Below are 5,868 nucleotides of genomic sequence, written 5' to 3' on the forward strand. Positions count from 1 at the left end.
CCTGCTTCTCCTTTGCACCTCTCATATTGGAATGTTAGTCTGTCACCCTCACAGCTCTTCCATGCCTTCCACATGCAACAGTCTCTGCTCCCCCATAGCTTCCCAGTTCTCCCAGTTGACTGCTCCCTCACAAGAAATGACTGAAGTAAGACCTGCCAATAGAATCCTTCCTCCAGCTTGGCTCTCCCAACACTTTGCCCAACCCTAATGAATGAACCTTGTATTTCCAAGGTAGCATCTTTCCCCTTTGTGGAGTATGATTCCCAAGACATAGAGATGTTTTTTATTAATTTGTACAATTTGTCTACCCAGCACAGGGATCACACATATTTCACGAGACTTAAGGATAGCCTCTCATCAAACTGGAAAGGCAGCTGTGGTCACCAGCACCCAGACAGCACCAGCTCAAGCTAGTCAATGTTTCAGCATGGATGGATGGGTCTCCACTTCCTTATAACTCCATTATAGCTTGCCAAAGACTTTAATTGCGACAGTATTGACAATTGTTGATCGACAGAGGAGGTAGAGTCACTTTAGGACATCCGAGTAGACAGCCTCACATCCACATGCATGCTACCAACAGTGGTGGGATTCAGTGAATTCTATTTAAAGGGTGAAAGAATGGAAATCGGAAGGGGGAGGTGTTGAGGGAACTTAGATAGAGTTGCAGAATAGAGTAAGGGGTGGCCTTACTCTACAATATGAATGTTGCAAAGATTAAATAAAAAGAAAAAAATCGATGTTCTTGCTCAGAGTAGCCCCAGTACCCTGCTTCAGCAGTACTTGAACAGAACCTGGTGCTCGACCCCTCAGACCCTGGCAGGCTGCTTGGAGCCTGAGCTCTTTGAAACTTTGTAGCTCTACTGCTCCAGCGTCGCCACCACGCCTCGCCCTGCAGCCACCATGACCACAATTGAAAGTGCAGCAGATGTACCACCAGTATGCAGAGGCTGCCACCAACCGCCACATCAACCTGGAGTTGTATGCCTCTTACGCCTATCTATCCGTGTCTTGTTATTTTGACCAGAATGATGTGATTCTAAAGAACTTTGCCAAATACTTTCTCCACCAGTCTCATGAGGAGAGGGAGCACGCCGAGAAACTGACGAAGCTGCAGAACCAACGAGGTGGCCGAATCGTCGTGCAGGATATAAAGAAACCAGACGGTGATGACTGGGAGAGCGGGCTGAACGCGATGGAGTGTGCGCTGCACTTGGAAAAGAGTGTGAATCGGGCACAGCTGCAACTTCACAAACTGGCTTCTGACAAGAGTGATCCCCACTGACTTCACTGAGACGCATCACCTGAACGAACAGTGAAATCCATTAAAGAACTGGGTGACCACGTGACCAACTTATGCACCATGGGAGGCCCTGAACCTGACATGGCAGAATATCTCCTTTACAAGCACACCCTGGGACAGTGATGAGAGCCAAGCGAACGTCCCCAAAGCCATGTGACTTTACTGGTCACTGAGGCAGTGCATGCATGCTGGGGTGCCTTTATCTTTTCTGTAAGTTGCACCAAAACATTTGCTTAAGTTCTTTAGTTTGTATCATTTCTTAAAATAAAGAATTTTGGTAACACCACCCCCCCCCAAAAAAAGGAAAAACTGAGTAAGATATAGCCTTGGGTCCTTGTGTGATATCTTTAGTGACACTAGGTGGCTAGGGTGGCTCATAACTTTTGGTCTAAGAAGAGTCAGATTTATTTTGGGAGAAACTCTGTGTCACCTTTTGCAAAAAAAAAAAAGTGTTAAGAAGACTTTGCCAGGAGAGTCTGTTTTATAAATCTGAAAAACAAATAAAGTTTGCTGTGAACCGCTATTCCTCCATAATGCCTCTTAATGAGTTTGCAGAGCGTGTACTGCAAGGCGGAGCCAGCCCTAGAGAATAGCTTCAGGAATTTCCTGAACTTCTGAGGTGTAGTGACAGTTACGGGAACTAATCTGTGGAGGTGACTCATTCAGTGGCAGGAAGTAGCACTGACAGGTGTGGGTCCAAAACCCTCTGGAAGGAAGGGGCTGGAGTCTCCTGTGGTTTTCTTAGCGTCTTTACCAAGATGACCATCCTCCTGTCTGAGTCTACTCAAGACGTTGCCAGTGCAATGAATGGTCTTCGAGAACCTTTGAGGTTCTGGGATCCAGAGATGCCTACTTCACTTCAAGTTATATTCAAACTGCATCCTAAAAGTTTCATCTTTGAAGTGTGAATTAGGAAGCTCTGTCTGATGCTATATTGCCCACGGGCTTCTACCCAGTTAGGAGACTAACTCCCAGATATTTTCAGATATTTTTTTCCTACATCCATATGACTTTCGGTAAACGCCACTTAGCATCGCTCAGTCTTAGGACATCAGTCTGAAGTGGGATGGTGTTACCTAGTGAGCACACCAGTCTAGCACTCATTGGAAGTATCGGTGTGCTGAGTGTCCTTTTATATCACTTACTTCTTCTAAGTCACCTCGGTGTGGGTATTGCATATATGTGAAACTTGAGGTTGACAGATGGTATGCCGTCTACCCGCAGAAGGCAGCAGCGCAGTGCGGTTTCGATCTGAGGCTTTCCCACTCTTTCTGAGTTCTTAAGTAATACATTTAAGTTTTATACTTAACAAACGAAAGTATTGTTTTATATTGAAGATTAACCTTTACTTGTGCTTGTGTGTGGATGCCACACGTATCCACGTGCTTGTGGATCCCCTGGAGTTGGGGTTATAGGTGGCTGTGAGCTGTCACATGTGAGTGCTGAGAACTGAACCTGGGTCCTCTGGAAGAGCAGTAAGTGCTCATAGCCTCTGAGCCATCTCTCCAACTCCTATAACTAAAATCTTGGTGCGAATGCACAGTATCACAAAGTTCCTCATGAGTAGGCTTATTTCAGAAGTTCAATTCTCTGGGGCCTCTATTTATTACTTAGTAGGAGACAAATTTCTCATTTAAATCGTGTAATAACCTCAGAGACACTGGAGCTATCTTTTTCTAAGCATCAAGGGCTGCTGAGAATGGTACCTGTACAACATGACATTTCTGTGGGAAGCCAGAGGAAGAAGTCTTTGACACATCACTCCATACAAAGTACCACTACAAAATAGCTTAAATATGCATTTATGCCTGTGGCTATCTAGATCCTGTCAATAAAACATTTACTCACGTCTATCAGAATTGGAACATTAAAAAATTAGAATAAACGAGCAACCAACCCCCCCCCTCCCTTAAACCTTCAAACAAGACCACCTGTATTACTTCACTCAGAAACAACCACACAGAGGCTGGAGAGATGGCTCAGTAATTAAGAGCATTGGCCTCTCTTCCAGAGGACCTATGTTCAATTTCCAGCATCCACATGGCAACTCACAACTGTCTGTAACCCCAGTTCTAGAGGATCTGACACTCTCACACAGACATGCAGGCAGATCATCAATTCACATAAAAATAAGTAAAATCTTTAAGAAATACTGTATCCTTGGGAAGGGTCTTGGAAAAAAATTAGCCATTCAACAATTTTTTAATACAAGCATTTAATAAGCAAAATGTGATCTGTCTGCTGTTTGAACGGACAAGACTCATATATCCGCATATATTCACACACTGAGCCATCTCTTCCTGCCTTTTAAACTTCGTTTTAATGGAAGGAATATGTTTCCATCATAAGCCTGCTGAAGACTTTAGAGAAACAAACAGAGCAAGGCCCTGATTTTTTTAATTTGTTAGGTCAATGTCTCAGTTACTTATCTGTCAACAGCCAATGGTTTCTTATCAGTGTGGGATGTCCTATGAATGTAATCCTTCCTCTTCTCCCTCCATCCTTTCCCTCCTCCTGCCCCATCCCCGCTAACATTTGCTGAGCATGTAATATTCTAGGAGCTGGAGCACCGGTGGAAGTAAGCTTCCTGTAAGTCATGTTGTGGGTCTGCAGTTTGTCCCTCTGTGGGTTAACTCTGTGCCAGCACGGCTGTCAGGTGCTGGGCTCCAGGGAAGTGCTCAGTGGAAGAGGGGAGACCTACGCTTGGTGCCCTGACTCCTGGGAATACAGTCACCTCTGGAAAACTGCACAGTGGAGTCAGGAAAGGAGGTCAGAGGCAAACAGGCCAGCAACTAGACCGGGGCCTAGGCCTCCCAAACTCCTAGGCATCAGGTGCTGCTGAGTCTTAGGGAGCTGAAAATGGAGTTGGGGGACTGTGGGCTGTTGATGACAATGAACCTGAGGCCAGGGGAATGGGGAACTCCAGCTTAGCTCATTTTCTATTGTTCTTAACCTATCAGCAGTTGTCTGGGAGTACTGAGGGGCCTTCTGTAGGAGATTCAGGCTGTGGCTCTGTAGGCAAAGACCTTCTCTATGGTCCCCATGGAGGTCCCTGATAGAAGAGACAGTTCTTGGTCCCAAACAGTTTACTGTTTGTTCATCATGGAAAATGGGTGCATAGCACTTTCTCAGGGTGAACCAGAGATTAAACACCTTTTGCAGGAAGAAGCATCTGGGAAGGGAAGCTTATTGGCTAAACCCTCAGTGCAGCTAGATACCTCATTATCATGAATAAATCTGTTCATGAATTTATCCATGCTACACGAATGATGAAGGGAGTGTGGTCATGTGTTCTGGGCCAAGAATCTAGTAGGGAGCAGGGAGACACCTACCATCTCAGGTGGGTGCCTGGGTGCAGGGGTCTCAGACCCACTCAACCGTACCAAGTTTTCTGACATGCTTCATTTTCCCACATCATGTTAATCTCAGATGGTAAATGTTCCAGCTCTCATGAGATGAATGCTGTGGTTTTCCTGCTCGTTTTATGTGTCCATGAACACAGATATTTATGAGGTAACTATTTTCAGCTGAAAGCAAACAGCCCTGAAAAAGTTCTTTTTCCTTAGGTGCAGACATTTTGGAAACGTCATATTGAAAAATGCGTATGCTCCCATGGAGACAAAGGAGGTTCATTTGCTAAGTGTGCATCTCTTTGTTGTGGCTTAGAGATCGTAGCGTGGTTTCTGGGAAACCAGGCAATGTGGAAATGAAAGAGATTCTCTGTCTCGAATTGCTGAGCCACCACTGGGCTGTCAAGCACAAATGCAAGTTTTGTCAACATAGAGTGGAAGTCTGAGACTTAAGTCAGCTGGTGCTTATCTGTGGCTTCTTGCTGCCACCCGATTTCTGGTTAGCTTCAGTTAGTTGCTGAGAGAAGAGTTATGACCAAACCACCCACCCACCCAATGACACGTAGAAGGTGCTACATCATTGGCATGACTCTTTCCCGACCTTCAGAAGGCTGAGGATGCACATAACTCCATGTTAGAGCATCTGCAAAGTACTCATAAGATCCCGAGTCCCATCCCCAGCACCACAACTCTCTGCTTCTTTCTTCTACCCGAGAAATGTCGGTACTTGTCTTTTAAGCAGGAAAAGCCCACAGAGCTTGTCTATACAGCGAGTTGATGCACACAGGGGTTAGTGGGGAGGTGACTATGTAAGAAGGTCATTGTCAGAAGATGAAAGGATCCATGGGACACTATTCTGGTGAACCTAGATGGGCCATGCTTGCTTAGGTAGCCAAGGTTCCAATGAACTTCCTTGATTTCTATAGTCAATTGAGACAAATGGCGAACTGCTTGGGGCTCTTGGGAAGATGCTCTGCTTTCACCAAGAGCCCTCCCCTAACAAGAATATTTATATCATAAGAGATTCCGATTCAGATGAGTGCACTATTCTTTTCCCTCGGTGGGCAAAGCCTTCTAGGTTCTCTTTAGTTTCATGTCATTCTGCCAATGATGGCACAGGTGAAGCCAGTCATGAGAGGGGATCAGTGACAAGTCCATTAAGTGCAAGTCTCTGCCACAGAAGAGTTGGGATGTAGTTACAGACAGAATGTTTTG

The 5,868-nt window shown here is 45.4% G+C and overlaps 1 pseudogene across 1 annotated transcript; it reads left to right on the forward strand.

Moving 5' to 3' along the window:
• The first annotated feature begins 928 nt into the window (after window positions 1–928).
• On the forward strand, window positions 929–1,460 carry LOC308426701 (ferritin heavy chain-like; annotated as a pseudogene). The gene has a single exon. The product of its transcript is annotated as a ferritin heavy chain-like (transcript).
• Window positions 1,461–5,868: the final 4,408 nt, after the last annotated feature.

This window comes from Micromys minutus (genome assembly GCF_963924665.1).
Source record: "Micromys minutus genome assembly, chromosome: 1".
In the NCBI taxonomy this organism is placed as follows: domain Eukaryota; kingdom Metazoa; phylum Chordata; class Mammalia; order Rodentia; family Muridae; genus Micromys; species Micromys minutus.